We start from the raw sequence: 17,506 nt of genomic DNA, 5'->3' as shown, positions 1-17,506 counted from the left end.
GAGCCTTCCCACACAATACCTACATCCCCTACTGATCGGACTTCTATCACTATGCATTAGTTTTACCTGTTTTAGAACTTCAAATCAGTGCAGTTACTCTGAAAATATCCTTTTGTGTCTGACTTCTTTTACTCAGCCTCCTACTTCTGGGATTCATCACGTTGCTGTGAATATCAGTAGTGTGTTTATTACTCTGTTGTATGACTATACCACCGTTGGTTTATCCCTTCATCTGTCGGTGGCTATTTGGGTTGTCTTCAGTTTTTGCCTTTTATGAAAAGACTTATGAATATTTGTGTGCAAGCCCTTTGAGAACATATATTTTCATTTCTCTCAGTAAATACCTAGGAATGGAATGGCTTGATCATAAAGTATATGCTTAGTTTTAAAAGAAACTGCCAAATTGCTTTCCAAGGTGATTGTACCATTCTCCTTTACTATCAGTGGCACATGAGCAATTCATTTGCTCTTTGTCCTTACCAACACTTAGTGTAGTCAGACCTTTAACAAAATTTTTTTAGCCTTTTTCAGTGGATATGAGGTAGTATTTCACTGTGGTTTAAATTTGTATTTCCCTGATGACCAACAATGTCGAACATCTTTATATGTGCTTATTAGAGATTCATATAACCTTTTTTCAGAGGCAAAGTCTTTGCCCATTTAAAACAAATTCGATTATTTGTCTTCTTATTACCGAGTTATAGAAGTTCTTTTAAATTCTGGATGCAAGTCCTTTGTCAGGTAATTGTTTTGAGAATAACTTCTCCGAGTCTGTGATTTACCTTTTAATTTTCTTAATGTTGTCTTTTGAAGAAGAAGAAATTGAAATTTTGATAAAGTCCATTTATAATTTTTTTCTTATGGCTCATGGTTTTTTTCCTCATCTAAGAGATCTTTGCTTATCCAAAATATATAAAAATTTTCTCCTATATTTTCTTCTAGAAATTAGAATCTTTTAACTTTTATAAGAGTTATATTTTATGCATGGCGTGAATTATATTTTATGCATGCAAAGTTTACTTTTTTCCTTATAGCTCTGTAGTCATTCTGTCACTAATGTAAACACTTGCACACTTTAATACTTTTTTATGAAATAACAATATACTTAAATACTTTCCATTCTTCTTCTTCTTGTTCCCCCTGCTTTGGTGGACACTTGCTTCATCTGCCTGTGTAGTAATCCAGCTCCGAGTTCTGATTTGCACCTGTTGTATTTGCATGTCCTGTGGGAAACCCAGATGGAGATATTCATCAGACTTTGGAGGGGATGACGCTCTGGAGAAAAGGCTGAGCTTTAGACAGAACTGGGAGGTGCATCAATAATGGCCATAGTCACATGTGTGTAGATCCTCAGGAAAACCACAACTGGGTTCTTTCTGGGTTCTGCATCCTCTCCTTTCTTCCCTTGTCTCTTCTTTCTACCAGCAGTAGCAACTTCCCACTACTACTTTCCTGGGGGCTTCACAATTCCTCGTTGGCTTCCACACCCCTAAAAATCAGTCCCTTTATTCAATTCTCTGCTGACACCCCTTTGGACTGTGCCATCTGTTTCCTCCTGAGACCCCAAATGATGCACCCAGTTGCAGGTATTTTTAAAAGTTCAGTTTATTAAAAAGTCAGGTTTCTTGTTATTTTCCCTCATGCCAAACACTCAAGCACACACCTGCTAGGCACCAAATCAGCCCATAACTAGCTAAAGCTGAAGACTTCCATTGCCAAGCCTGGATGCAAAAACACAGATCTAGGTCTGCTGCAGGATATAGTTTTCTACTGGTAATTCCTGAACTCCTTCATGAAGGGAAGTCTGGTGGTTTCCATGGGGCACTAGACTGTGAGCCCCTCGAGGGCAGACATGGTTTCTGCATTTGCTTACCCTTGACTGTCTAGCACCTGGGAGAGCACCTGATGCATAGTAAACAGTAAGCCCTGAGACACCGGAAACTCTGCAGTGTTATCGAGCACCATCAGGAAACCTCCCGGCACTCCCAGCAGCTGAGGATGGCACCTCCAGCATTCCATGGGCGAATACATAAGGACAATGTGGTGAGGGCAGTCAGCAGTTCCAAAACAGTATAAGAGAGGTGATGTCTTTTTGTTCTTACTTTGCCTACTCTGAACATATAAAGGAATTTCTAGTCATTTGCTCAAGGCCCCATTGGCTGTACATGGATAAGCCTTGGGACTGCCTTGGGGATTCCAGGAGAGGATGAGAAAAGGTAAAACAGCAGGGTAGGTGGATGGCGAGCTGCAGGATAAAGCAGCATCCATCCCTTTCAGGCTGTAGTGTGGCTACTGTCTACCTTTCCTTCTGTCTGTGAACAGGTGCCCCAGACCTCCTTTAGATACCACCTTGGCCCTTTCCTAGATGTGCAGCTCTGGGCTCATGTCCCTGCATAGCCCAGGTAATTCCAGCTCAAGCAGGAGCTAAACAGGATCGGAGAATCCAAGATGTTCTCCCTGTCCCTTCCTAAGTCAATGCTCACTGCCTTCCTTCTTCAGGCCTCACAGATTGGTGGCCTGAGGCCCATCTTCACACACTCTCTTATTCAGTGTCACCTTCCAAGCCACAGCCCTCTTAGTTGGGCCACAAGCCAACTCCTGCACCCATTAGTGTGGCCAGGGGGTGTATTGCACTAACTAGATTAGGCCTGGGCCATGCTTTCCTGGGTTGGCATGGAGCCTCATCCAAACCACATGGGCTGGGGGTGGGAGAGTGCTGGATCCTCCCGTTGCACATACAAGAGGAAAAGGGGAGGGATGCTGGGGAAGACATGAATGAAACCTCCTATGAGTTGCTTCAGGCCCTCTGCTATTGATGTTTTAGGGATCAGGGATGGGTGGTATGAAAAGCCTGGGTTCCAATCCTGCCTCTACCACTTACTTGCTATGTGGGCTTAGGCAAGTCCACTTATTGCAGCCTCAGCTGTCTCACTTCTAAAGTGGAGAACACACTTCCTCACTCTGAGTCTGTATGTGCAAATGAGCAAGCATGTGCACCCTCTTTGACACCCAAGCTGCTGGCAAACACTAAACAGTAGCAATTATGATTATAATTATTATCATTCCTCGGCCTGGGCCTCTGGGAGTCCAAGGATGCCCAAGGACCAGCTGCAGACCATTAGGCTTCATGTGGCTGACATCTGGGCTCAGAGAAACAAGTACTGAGGACGTGTCCAAGTCACCCAGGCCAGTCCATAGGCTGAGCCCATCAAGCATCTGCATGAGGGGTGGGGCAGGTTTCTGTCCAGCTTGGTGTCTTGTGGCTTGTTGAATGAAAGCCTGTTAACAATCTTGTCTCAATGCACACTGGAGGGGTTACAGTGTCTGAGTGATTAGGGGTGAGAAGGAAGCAGAAGGTGGCCCAGAAAACTGAGGAGTCAAGGGAGTGGTTGGTGGGGTAATTATCAATGCCATCTATCTATCCAGCCATTTCTGCTGGTCAGGCCTTGTGCTAAAGGCTTTACATCTGTGCAGAGACTGCAAGATATTTTCCAGTATCCATTCTCCCTTCTTGGGTGTAGAACCCCTGATTTTAACCTCAGCACATTGTTGTCCAGAATAAAGGCAGAATATCTTACCCTCTTCCTTCTTCCCAGGTAGAACCATGTTCTGCTAATGAGATGTGAGGAGAAGAGATACATGCAATTTCAATATCATGCCTTTAAAAGGAAAGAGCATGCCCCTTTCCTTCTATATGCAGGCTGGAATGCAAACATGACAGCAAGCTACCTTGGGGCACATGGACAGAGCAATGCCTTAGAGATAGCAGAACAAACAAGAGGGAAGGAATCTAGGATCGTGGCAGCATGGAGCCACCATAACAGCCCAGAATTGCTTATGCCTGAATTCTCATGTGAGACATAAATGGATCTCTACATTGTCTAACATGAGTTCCGTTGCTGTAAAAGAGACCCTAACCAATACATACGCATTTTTGTAAGAACATGCTTCTATCCTAGGTTAAGATGAGAAAAGCGAGGCTCAGAAAGATGTAGTAACTTGCTTAAGTGTATTAGTTAGTATAACACTAGCTGCTGTAACAAGTAGACCCAATACCAAAGATAATAGGGTCTTAAATACTATGATGTTTATTTCTTGCTCACTTTACAGTAACAAGTGAGTAGGGTAGCCTTTTCTTTTCCACCATCTGGGACTCAGGATAATGGAGGTGCTTCCATCTTCAACATGGAAATTCCAAATTTGCCCTGGGGTCATCTCCATTCAGCCAGACAGAAGGGGGAAAGAGCACAGGGAAGGGTAGGGAGGTTTCATGAACCAATCTGAAACTGGCACACCCCTTTCTCATGTGTCATTGGCTAGAACTCAGTTGCATGGCCAAATCTAACTGCAAGGGATGCTGGGAAAGGTAGCCTTGCTGTGTGCCCAGGAAGAAAAGGAGACAATTTTGCTGAAGAGCCAGCCAGTTTCTGCCACACTGGGCTCACTTAGCTAGAAGTTACAGAAGGTGAACGGTCACCCTGATTCTGAAGCTAAATGTAATTTGCATTCTCTCTGTTGCCTCCCAGTTTTGAAGCAAAGACTTTAGACTTTGTTTGATGTCTGTGATGGTGTTGGGATATGTCAATGTGGCTAGGCTACAGCCTCCAGTTATTCAATCAATGTGTTATCTAGGTGTTGCTGTGAAAGTATTTTATAGATGTGATTAATGTCCATATTCGACTTTAAGTAAGGGAGACTATCCTAGATAATCTGGGTGGGTCTGATTCAACTAGTTAAAAGGCCTTAAGAGGAAAACAGGTTTCCTTGAAGAAGAAATTCTGCCAGTGGGCGACAGCTTTGGCTTGTAGCCGAGAGTTCCAGGCTGCCCCTCTTGAGGGCTTGCTCTGTGAATTTCTGACTTCCCTGGCCAGCCCCCAAGCTGTGTAAGCCAATTCCTTGCCATATATTTCTTAATGTGTATCTGCTAGTGATTCTGCTTCGCTGCTTGAACAATATCGTTTATCCTCTTCCGATTTTTTTGTCCCTAAGCCCCTCACCTGTGACAGTCCCTTATATTCCACTTCTGTTTACTAATGTATACTACACATTTTTACTGAGCACTTATTATATACCAGTTACTGTGCAGCAAACAAATAAAAATGGTCTCTGACCTTCTGGAACAAGTGGAAGAGACAGGCTTCAATCAAAGGATCAGAGAAGCAAATGTGGAGTGACATCCTATGATAAGTGCTATGACGGAAAAGCTCACAAGCCTATGAGGAGAGCTGATATCATCTGAAGGGTCAGGGACAGCTTCCCTGATGAGTGACATGGGAACTAAGCTCAGAAGGAAGGAGTGCACTCAACTAAGGAGTGTGGGCATGGCCTAAGAAGGCAGGCATTCCAGGTGGAACAGCATGAGCAAAGGGCTTGACATGGAGGCAGAATGGCAGGTTCGATGATGGAGATTAAGGTAGCAGGATGGGGGAGCTCAGAGCAGTAAGAGGTTGAAGGAAATGAGAGGCAGGCTGAGGGTGGGCCAGGCAGGGCCACACAGGCCATTTGGAAGATTTCAATCCTTATCTTAAAGCTCTGGGAAGCCATCGAAGACTTCTCAGGAGATAGGTGATATGACCAGGTTTCCCCTTGAAAGATGATCTGGGCTGCAGGTGGCAGAGAGGACTGGAGAGTCTCACAGTGGAGGCAGGGAGAGCAAGCAGGGTCTCACAGTGTCCCTGGGTCTTTCCTTTTACAAAGGAAGCAGCTGCTATAACAAGCCTAAGGACATGGACTTTTCCTCCCAAATACCTTTATGCTGTCCTCTCCGTCTCCCTTCTCTTTGCAAACTACCCATTCAGTTGTCAAAGTCCTACTCCAAGGCCAGTGAGGTAGGAGGCGGGACTCGGCAACGAAGGTGTCCTCAGACAACAGACCAAATTGATGACCAGCTAGAACGGGGGCAGGGCGGAAACAGCTTTCCATAAGACATGCCCACCAGTGGGCCATGTCAGTTTACCATTGCCATGGCAACACTGGGGAGTTACCATCCCTTTCTATAGCAACCACCCCATGAATCGGAAATTAACACCCTTTTCCTAGAAATTTCTGCATAAACCACTCTTTAATTTGCATGTAAATAAAAGTGGGTATAACTATCACAAACTGCTTCTCAGCTGTGTTTCATTGTGGGTCTGCCCTGGTTAGGAGACCATGAAGGTGGTTTTTTATTTTTGTTTGTGGTGTGTGTGTGTGTGTGTGTACGTGTGTGTGTATATGTTTTACTAATAATTATACAGTTAGATCAACTTTTCCTAAATGGTTTTCTACAGAATTTCAGTGCCAGGGAATTTTAATAGGTGCTGTAGACACACATGACTCCTTGATCAAATAATATATGAAGCAGCTTGATCAAATAATATATGAATAATATATGAAGCACAGATCAAATAATATATAATAAACAAAGTTAAGCAGGTTTTTTTCCTGCGAGGAAAGCTGTATGTGCCCCATTGGATTGTGAAGCTCTAATTGGGAGATATATGGTCTACAGCATTTCCAAACTTATTTATTCATTGAACCAAGAGCATTGGGTCATTGGTACAACATACTTTTTGAAAAACTGGAATTGAGTTATTTCCTTAGACTTGCATCTTTAACAGCAGCTTTCCCTTGTCTCAAGGGCAAACTCAGTGGAAACCCTTGAGTAGGGACCCAGTAAGGACCCTTATTCTTCTCTCTATTGTGCCTGCCTTCCACCCACAGTTCAGGGAGCAGGGCCTACATGCCAGGGTCCTGGGAGTCATGGCTGACTCCTCACTCACACTCGTCACCTACATCTAATCAATCCCAACCCTTGTGGATTGTATCTCTTGTCTCAAGGTCACTGTCCCTCTGAGTCACTGTCATTTCTTGCCTGGATGATAGCTACGGGCCTTATGTAATCTCTTGGCCTCTAACCTTGTCTGTACCAATGTACTCCTCACACGGCATCCAGTCTGGCAAAAGTGAGTCCAACCATGCCATTGCCCAGTTAGCCACTAGTTTCTTCTTGTTCTTAGGGCAAAGCCCAACCCCTTGACAAGGCCTGTGGGGCCAGACCCTGCAAACCCTTCCAGTCTCATCTCAGCCCTCTGCCCTCCCTCTGTGACAAAGCCACCATCTGAGCTCTTCTCAGTTCTTAGAGCATATTGAGCTCTTTCTGCCCTGGGAACTCAACTCGTGCAGTTCCCTCTGCCTGAAACCACCTTTCCACCAGCTCTTCGCCAATCCAACTTGCTTAACGCTTTCAGATTTTGCTCAAAACAAGGCCATTGGGGCCTTAGGTTAAATTAGGCATGCTCCTATTATTTTCCTCCATTACACCAGTCATAATTTACACTTATTTCTATCTCCATTTTTAATATATGTTTATTTCTTTCACCTCTGTTTCCCCAGCAGCGTGTAAACTCCCAGAGGGAGAGCATGTCTGTTTTGCTCTCAGTCTTGTGACCAGTTCCTGCTGCCATGCAGCACACAGGAGTGCTTTGCATATCTGCTGAAAGAAAAGAAGGTGATTTGGGGTGAATATCATGCTGCGGGTGTGCTGCTCTCTATTCCCTGCACTTCCAGGAATACTTGTAAAATGTTCGTCACAGGCTCCCAGGGTGCCTGGGCTACCCAGATGCCTGGCCGGTGCCTGAGAGCCTTGGGGATGACCTGGAGTATGATGTCATCCAAAGCGTTTGCTCTAGGCTGGCTGATTCTGGTGTTGCTCATGGGAAAGATATAATTGGGAAAAGAGTATAAATTGGAAAGAGTAAGGCAACACATGTAAAATGTTTTATTTAGATCAGATCCTGTCTTAGTCCACTTGCACTACTGTAACAAAGTATCTGAAACTGGGCAATTTATACATAATAGAAATTTATTTTTCACAATTCTGGAGGCTGGGAAGTCCAAGATCAAGGCTCTCACAGGTTTAGTGTATGATGAGGACCTGGAGTCCATTTCTGAGATGACACCTTGCTGCTGTGCCCTCTGGAGAGGACGAACGCCATGTCTTCACATGGTGGAAGGGACAGAAGGGCAAAAAGGGCCTAAGCAAGTTCCCTCCAGCCCATTTTTTAAGGCAGCAACCCACTCAAATCCATTCATGATGGTAGAAGCCTCATGACTTAGTCACATTCCCAAAAGTGCCACCTCTTAATACCACCACAATAGAGATTAAATTTCAACATGAATTCTGGAGACCATATTCAGACCATAACAGATCCCTCGGCCCAGTGAGATGGAAGCTTTTTTACAGAAAGATATTAATTTCAGGGCTCTTTATAAAAGCAACTAATTGAGGGCCGGGAGCGGTGGCTCACACTTGTAATCCCAGCACTTTAGGAGGCCGAGGCAGGCAGATCACAACATCAGGAGATCGAGACCATCCTTGCTAACATGGTGAAACCCCATCTCTACTAAAAATACAAAAAATTAGCTGGGCGTGGTGGCAGGCGCCTGTAGTCCCAGCTACCCGGGAGGCTGAGGCAGGAGAATGGTGTGAACCTAGGAGGCAGAGCTTGCAGTGAGCTGAGGTCATGCCACTGCACTCCAGCCTGGGTGATAGAGCAAGACTCTGTCTCAAAAAAAAAAAAAAAAAAAAAAAGAGCAACTAATTGAGAACATCTAAAAATCTAGCAGTAGGGGAAGGATTAGGGAGAGCATAGTGCCTCCATTCTGTAGACTATTAGCATATATGACAGTCACTTCAAATAAGGTTTAAGGAGAGTTTAAGACAATCCAGGGAAATGCTTAGAAATAATAAGATTTTAAAAAGCAGGAAATAAGTAAATAAATAAATATGCATGTATCACACACAAATACATATATGAAGTTTTAAAATACATATAAATATATCAATATATAAATATATCAATATATAAAAGTAAGTATAACATATAATAATGTAAATATACAAATATAAGTATAAAATGTAAATTTATAAAATATAGATAAACATATAATGATTATCAAAAATGTATCCATAGAAAAAATGCTGGAAAAATACATTGAAACATAAACAGATGTCTGAGTGGTAAGCACCATTTGTGGTATTTTCCCTGTTCTTATTTTTACACATTTTAGTTTGTATTTATTGTATTTTCTCTTAATAAGTATGTGTTATTTGAACGAGTCTGGCAAAATGATTTATGACCATCAGATTTGTATTTGGTGATACAGTCCTGGTACATGACTTAGATGTTGCAAAAAAAAATCAAGGTATATAGCGAAACATGGATTTTTGATGGACATATCCAAAATCTTTCCCTCACTGGCAAAAACCATCGCACCTCACTCAGCTGGAAAGGAGACTGGCTGCTTTCCAATTTAAAAAATGACTCTACAAAAAAGAAAAGAGAAACTCACCAATTGAAGGCAGGAATATTTTTAATAAAGCATAAAGAGTATGAACAATATATAAATTTGAAAACGTATTTCATATTCACAGCCAGGTGCAGTGACATGCACCTGTAGTCCCTGTTCCTCAGGAGTCTGAGATGGGAGGATCTCTTGAGCCCAGGATATATACATTTGAAAATGTATCATTCATATAGTCACTTGTTGGAAATAGAGATATGTTTTTAGACCATAGATTTCTTACTTGAGTCTGTACACCAGGAAGTCTGTGGTCGGTTTGTAGAGATTCTGTAAATAGAATCTTTTTTTGTTTGAGATAGAGTCTTGCTATGTTGCCCAGGCTGGTCTTGAATTCCTGGGTTCAAGGGATCCTCCCACCTCAGCCTCCTGAGTACCTGGGACTACAGGTGCATGTCATTGCACCTGGCTGTGAATATGAAATCTTATCCAATATTTTAAGTTTGGATATATTTTGCTAAGAGGAGTGTTTATCAGATTTGCAGCAGGGCCTGTCACCCCCGAAAAAGGTTAAGAATCACGACTTCAGACAAATATAACAACACAATAGCTAACATTTATTTATTTTACAAAATTCTTTTGGCACCTGTGTGCCAGGCCCTGCTGGATTAGGGGTGACCCCAGTGGATCCTCAGAGCAGCCTGCAAGGTGTGTGCCATCCCCTGATGAGAATCCTGGGGCTTAGCACGATTCATTGACTTCTTCAAGGGCCCCAAGTTATTAATTCATTGGGCACTCACATTGGGTTTGGCCTGCTCTTGCCACACCCAGCCTCTGGCCACATGAGTGAGCACATGAAATGTGGCTGTCCCCTTGCAGACAAATGGGTTGTATATAGAAAATACACAAGGGATTTTGAAGACTTAGCAGTTTAGAATATGTCTCAATTTTTAAAATGTTTGTTGAAATGATTTACTTTAGATCTGTTGGGTTAACTAAAATATGTTATTAAAATTAATTTCACTTGTTTCTTTTTGCTCTTTAAATGTGGCTACTAGAACATTTAGAATTTTGTATGTGGCTTGCATTTGTGGGTCACATTCTATTTCTATTGGGTAATGCTGTGGTAAAGGCTCTCAGGATCTGGTGGTGAGGAAGACAGATATGAAGAATGGCAGTTCTTAGCCTGGGCACAACTCTAAAAAAATTACTTAAAAGGCTAAATATAGACAAAGATAGAAAAATGCACTTAAAAGCATAGAGAATGTGAATCTCAGGTGGGCAAGAAATAACCATTTCCTATTATCTTTTTTGATCAGCTTTAAAATGATCTGAAGGTCCCATTCTGATGGCCTAGCAGGAAACTCAACTTCAGTCATCCCTGGGGCTCCCCTACTCCTGGGTTATGTCAGGGAGAGCCTTTGGTCATCCATCTCCCCCAGTGCACACTGGCTGCCAAGGAGACACTTGTTGCCCGGCCGGCATGATCTCTTCAGATCCACATGGGGATGGAGTCTTTGCTGAGACTGGAAACCCCAGTATGTAGGATAGCACCACATAGCCACTTCTGCGGTTCTGCCATCCCCTAGGATGCTACTGCTGTGGGTGGGGGGCCTGATTCCTTGCCCTCCCAGCAACCAGAGATACCACTTTCCTTACTCTCTGCCTCTTTTTGCATCCACCCTCAACACACATCTACACCTCCCAGACCCTGATCATCATCTCTTTAGCCAGCAGATCCTAGAAGTCTGTGATCTGCAGAATGAAAGCTGAATCTAGCCTAGTGATAGGTTTTATTTGGCAGACGAAGTGTTCGATTTTTAATTTGACTTTGATGACATTTTAAAGTCATGAGCTTCCTTTTTTGTGTGTTTTTTGGTTTATTTACTTATTTATTTTAATTGACATATAAAAGTCGTATATATTTATGGTGTACAGCATGTTTTGATATAGGTATACACTGTGGAATGGCTAAACCAAGCTAATGAACATACCTATTACCTCACATACTTGCCATTTTTTTGTGGTGAGAACACTTGAAATCTATTCTGTTAGCAATTTCCAAAGTCATAAGCTTTCACATAAAAATTAACATTTCCAACTTCTCTTGAAACGTTAGAACCTCCAGTAACCCTAGGCCTCTGTTCCTATGGCAACGAGTGGCCAGAGGGAGTAGCTGCATAAAAGCTGTATGAAAGGATCCATTTCATTCCTTTTAGTGACCGCATGGTATCCTTTTTTGTATCCTTTTTGTGTTAGAAATAAACTAAACTTTGGATTATTTTGAGAAGCAGGGCTATGACTAGGGTAAGGCAAATAGGTGCCTTGGCTGCAGAATTTAAGGAGGCGCTCATTCTTGCACAACTCTGAGAGTGAGCGCCTCCTGAAACTTTGCACCTTGGGTGCCTCACTCACCACACCTTAGTCTCAGCCCTACTGGGGCTGTTTTCTTTCAACACATCCCTCAGTCTTCTGCCAGCTTCCTCTGTATTTGTGCTGCTAAGGTACATACAAGAATAGGCTTTCCTAGGCATCCTTGGTAAATCTGAGGAGAATCTCTGCTGGCCTTGAGTGGGCTTTGAGGTATGAACGGGAAAAAAAGGCGTAGACATTGTCAGGGAAGAAATACTCAAGAAATGTGATTGTAGAAAGGAAGAGGGAGACGGTGGTGGGAGTTGGATGTGGTGTGAGGAGAGGTTTTGGTTTTATTTTAATTTCAGAGCTGAGAAACTAGAATGGATTGATAGGTTGAGGAGGAGGAGTTAATGGGATGGAAGAGGCCACACATCCTGATGGGGTGGGTAGGGAATGAGATGAGCAACAGCAGGCACTGTTCCGTGTGTGCTGCCCGCACACCAGGAGCCTGTGGAGGGCTACATTCCATACCCTCCTCCACGCTTCCCACTGCCCTGGGAGGAGAGGGTCACGTCATTCTCATCCTGCAGATGAGGCAACGAAACTCAGAAAGGTGAAGCAGCTTGCTGGAGATCACACAGTGAAACCTTCTTTGAAATGCTGCATTTGAGGGTTGATGAACACTGGTGGCAGAGTGAGTACGTGGCACACTCACATCTGTGCAATGCTGTCCATGGCAGTGCGCCGAGGGGGCTGGTCGCAGTGAGGAACACCGGGTGATGTTAGGTCAGAGGATGCAGGTGGCATGCCTTCTCAGCTTCTCCCAACTCCCTTTCAAAGGATGCCTTTGGGCGATGGCAGGGGTGGTTTTCTGCCTGTCCAGTCTTGGGTCCTGCCAAGTGGTGGGAAGCTTTGTGTGAGTGCCTTTCAGGCTTTTTGTCTACTGCCCTATTCCCAGCCCCCTCCCCCAGGAACTCCAACACAAATATTTGTACAGTTATAAGAATTGGATTACAGCAATAATATGTTCCCATAACAACAGGACCATATTGCTGCATAATCATATAATAAGGATGTGACTTTTAAAATGAACAGTCTCATTGTGATTATGTGACAATGCCCATTCTGGGAATAGGTGCTGTCCTCTGCAATGCCACAAAGCCCAGGAAAGCTTGATCACAGGGAGCCAAGTCATGGTGGCCATAAACCACATGGCTAGTTTTGTGGCAGAGCTGGGGCTGAACTCAGGTCTGTCTTTTCCCAAAGCCAAAACAGAAGGGAGGAAGATTCAGCCTTGGACAACAGGCAGTCCACCTCTCGCTCCAAGGCAGGAGCCTAGAAGGAAAGGATAGCTGTACCTACAGGTAGAATTTTGTGGGGCTAGTATGTGAACAGAAAGGGCAGAAGTTGAAGGTGGCCTTAAATGCTTCTTAAGGAAGCAAGAGGTAGGAACACTTGCTGAGAGCAGAAGAGAACTGATGAGTCTGGGGGTTTGAAAGAAGAATTTCATGTGCGGAGAGCTACATTGGGCTGGGGCCAGTGACCCGTAGTATTATAGGGCACCATCGAGGACCGGGTTGAATTTGGAGACCAGGTAGTTGAAATGCAGCCAGTACATCTGCTGTGGTTTTCCCTAGCAGCTCTCTGCAGCCTGGGAGCTGGAGCCAGGAAGGTTGATTGTTGGAGTCATCTAGGGCTGGGGTTTTTCTAGGTTGGGTAGTAGAAGAAGAATGGAACCAAGGAAGTTACATATATTGGCAAAGGACTGGTTCAAGTGAGCAACTGTAGGATTTAAGGCAGTGTACTCTTTCCATTGTAAGTGACAAAACCCCAATTTTACCTGGCTTAAGTAGATTTGCTTACATATTCAACAAGTCTAGGGATGTGATGGTTTCAGGCATGGCTGGATCCAGGGGTTTAAACAATGTCATCAAGACACTGTCTTTGTCTATGGACTCTACTTTCCTGTATTGGCTTCCTTTTCAGGCAGTTTGTCCCTCTGCAGTGTCCATCTTTGCCCCCTGCAGCTCCAGGTCTATAACCAACTAGTTTAGCAACTCCAGCTGAAAGAGTGCTTCATGCTCCAAGAGTTCCAGAAAATGTCATACAAGATCGACTTACTGCATCAACTTAGGTCATGTGCCTATTCCTGAGCCAATGAGCCTGTCCAGAGGGGTGCAGTTCTCCAACTGGCCATGTCTGGGTTGTGTGCTTACCCCTAGAGTCAGCTCTACTTGAGACCCAGAGGGTGTGGGTGTCCTCTACACATGGGGAGCAGAGGAAAAGAGGCCATGAGGGAGGAGGTGACGGACAAGTGTGGAGGTTGTGAGGGAGTGAGAGAGCAGGAAGAGCAGAGGCTGTGGCGAGCATTGAACAAGGATTATCACCAGGGTAGATGTTAGAGTGAATGTGTGAGCTGGGCTTAGGGATATGGATTTGTCAGGGTTCTTGGCTGCAAGAAACAAAAGTTTTCTCCATCCTGAGCAATAAGGACTCCCATCGGCAGGACTTCGGAGACTCCCAGAGTTGACAGGAGGCTGGAGAGCTGGGACTGGACTGTGAATGGGACCAAGAATGTCTCGGGATGGAGGAGGCAGGAATACACAGCAGAAACACATTGGCTGCCCAGTGCCACTGCTGCTGCACTGAGTCTGACCCCTGCCGCCCTCATGTGCTGAGGTCACAAGCTCGAAACGCAAACTCACACATGCAGTCCTCCTCTGGCTGGGCCTAAGTCATGGGCCTGCCCTTGACTGGCCTCTTGGGTGAGGGAGAGAGCCCACACTCCCACCCAGAAAACATGTGAGAGAGAGCCACGGGCAGGAGAGAGCAGGCTGAGAGGCTGGAAAGCCAAACAGGTGACCACGTCCGTGTAGACGGAAGTGAGGAAGGCTTGGTGCTGCAGCTGATCCACCTCTGGGCATGTTTTTCATAACAACTCTGCAGGCTGGCTTTTAGAGCTTGCAGAAAGGGAAACTGAGGCTCTAGTGGGTGAAGTCATGCACCCGAGGTGGTAGGTGGCAGAGCTGGGATCCCAAACCTAAGCCTGCCAGTGTCCAAAGCCCTGGCTGTCTCCTGCCTTTACCTGGTGGTCATGAGGCCCGTCTGGACCTTGTGAGGTATGCGCTGGTCCCTGACAAAAGAGTGATCATTGAGAGATCCTGCAGATGCCCTGGGGAATGGTGTCCGCTGCACCTGGGACTGGTCTATCCCCTGAACCAAGCCCAAGGCAGTCTCCACAGCAGTCCTGAACAAAGGAGGGCAAGTGACGTCCCTGCCCTTCTCTTCAGCCATGGTGCTTGGCTGTTTGTTTTTCTTGAGTGTTATTTTGATGTCCCTTAAAAAGCAGTAAACATGCCAAGGCACGCTGAGTCCACTCTGGAAGGCGGTTCTGAGTCGCAGGGTTGCCGGGCAGGGGACTAATGACCCAGGCGCCAGGGGCAGGCCCAATCCTGGCTCCAAGGCTCCTTACACAAGGCCCCTTCCCTCCCCACCCCGGGGCAGGGTCTGGGGGCCAGACAAGCACATCCTGGCGGCCGGGACTGCCTCCCACTCACTGTCACACATTCTGGGGGAGCCGGCCTCTTGCTTTGTGTACTCCTTGAGAAGGGAAAACTTCCTGTTTGTGAAGAAAAAAGTCCTGCAAATGGCAAGACAGCCCTTGGACATCAAAGTGTTCTTACAACAAAGCATCCTAATGGCTTAAGTATCAATGAATCAGGGACATATGGATCCCATTTGCCATAAAGTACACACGGGCTTAAAAATCCTGAGGAAAAACGCCAGGCAAAATATGTTTCAGGTTTTATTGAACCAAAAAACTCTAAGAAGATAGATTTTCGACGGTCACCAAACCCAGAATACAGGTCTGGCTGCCCAGCTGACAGCAGAGAAGGCTTGGTTCCCTGAAGCCACGGTAGCTTAAGTCATTGCCCCTGATAGGAGAGACAAATTAAGTGAGATTTTGATGTAATTGAGATATAAAAGGGTTTTATGGGATCTTTTCCTCTGTAGGAACATTTTAAGTGTGTCTGAGAAGAGCCTAGCTAATTTTCTAGTGGACCAATAGGTCTGAAATTTAGATGATGTGATCTGGGAGGACAGCAGTGCTTGGATGACCAGATTATCGGGGGTAACACCCAGAAAAGCACACCTCAATAACGCTGCCCAGGGAAGTCTCTTCTTTCCCACTCTGAAAACCTGCCCAACATGACAGGAAACGGGAGGAAAGATGGAAGGAAAGAAAGGCAGGAGCAAAAGGAAGAAAGGAAGACAAAGAAAGAAGGAAGAAAGGGAAGGAAGGAAGGAAAGGGAGAGAAGGAAGAGAAAAGAATGTTTTAACATTTTCCTGGAACTGAAGTGTCCACATCGGGAAACACGGTGTCACGCGCTAACATGTCTTAGCACCTGGGCTGTTTTTGTGTTCTGCATTCCATTTTTCTAGTCGTATATTTCTCCCTGGTTTGCAACCTTGCTTTGTGAAAAGTGTCATAAAGAAATGCTTTACCGTTAACGCACTCTGACTAGATCATATTTCAGGTTGCTACTCTCCAAGACATTATCCCAACGAGAATCCGTGTACTGTGGAGTGATCTGTCGGAGCCCGTTAGAGGGACAGATGAGAGGATTGGAATGGGGCCCGGGCTTTGTAATGAAACCTTAGCCCAGACAAGGGCCAAAGTGGGGGCTGTGGTTTGTCGGGTGCGGGGAGGAGGGGTCTTGAGGAATTCACGTGGCTTCACTCTGGACGGGTTCGAAGCAGCTCAGTGCTGAAAGATGAACATTCTTGTCTGTTGGCTCCTTGACCGTCCTTCACCCTTTGGTAGGTGAACCAGCTCTGACCACTGGTGCCTCATGCATGAGAACACCAGATTGCCACTTGACTTTATTTTTAGTGTTTTGATTGTGTGTGTATGTCTGTGTGTGTGTGTGTGTGTGTTCTTGTCACTTTCAAGTGGAATATGGTATGTTATAAATAAAGCCCCACTTTCTCCTATTCTGATCACACACGATATGAGTGTTGGGGGGGTGGGGGTAGAGGAGGAGGGATCGGGGGTGCCTATTCAACACTGGTCCACATGCATCTGCGATTTCCTTTTGAAAATCCCAAGGCCTGGCCCACACTGACATGAAATTATTATGTACTTCTGTTGTACAACAAATTATCATCCTATACTGTTGCAGCAGGCATTTCTACAGCGAATGCAGGTTGTAGTAATTTTGTCATACAGAGTAATATGTCACACAGACCATTCTGGATTTAGACCAATATATACAGTTTCTGGCCTAAGCAGTAACACATGTTTGGAGGAGAGATCTTTTCATTTTACTGGAATGGACAGTAAGTAGAAACACATTCCACATTTCTCTTTTTTCCTTTTATTTCTCCCTGCCCTGAAATTTGGCAGCCAGAGTCCTCCTTGCACTTGATCTCAGGTTTTCAGCTGCTTACAAACCATGATGCCCAGAGTGCTATGATGCCCATGCATTTAGCAACTGGTGGCTAATGAAAAAAAAAAAAATCACTGCTCAACAGGTTTCCCAGAAACCCTCCAAGAGCTGTTTGCAACAAATGCAAATGGCACTCAAAATTTGCCCAATAACATGCTAGCTCAAGTTCAGAAGTTTTCTGCAGCTGATTTTATGCTTTCGAAGTCTGGCTTGTGGAAACCTTTTTTTTTTTCCTGTTTGTTTGATGAGTCTGAAAACTGCCCTGTGTGTGGAACAAAAGATGGGCAGTCTGGGGAGTGATGCCTTTGCTCCAGGCTCTACACTTCCCCAACTCAGAGATACTAAGGTATCTATGTGCCTGGACTCCCAAGAGGACACTGTTTTACTCTGCCGTTTGTCCAGAGAGAGGGGGTGAGGC

The 17,506-nt window shown here is 44.9% G+C and overlaps 1 pseudogene; it reads right to left on the bottom strand.

Moving 5' to 3' along the window:
• The window catches only part of LOC134730484 (uncharacterized), a 73,048-nt pseudogene extending 58,117 nt beyond the window's left edge, over nucleotides 1–14,931 (bottom strand).
• Between the last annotated feature and the right edge of the window lie 2,575 nt (nucleotides 14,932–17,506).

This window comes from Pan paniscus, chromosome 4 (assembly GCF_029289425.2).
Source record: "Pan paniscus chromosome 4, NHGRI_mPanPan1-v2.0_pri, whole genome shotgun sequence".
In the NCBI taxonomy this organism is placed as follows: Eukaryota; Metazoa; Chordata; class Mammalia; order Primates; family Hominidae; genus Pan; species Pan paniscus.
This window is presented reverse-complemented; position numbering and strand designations above follow the sequence as displayed.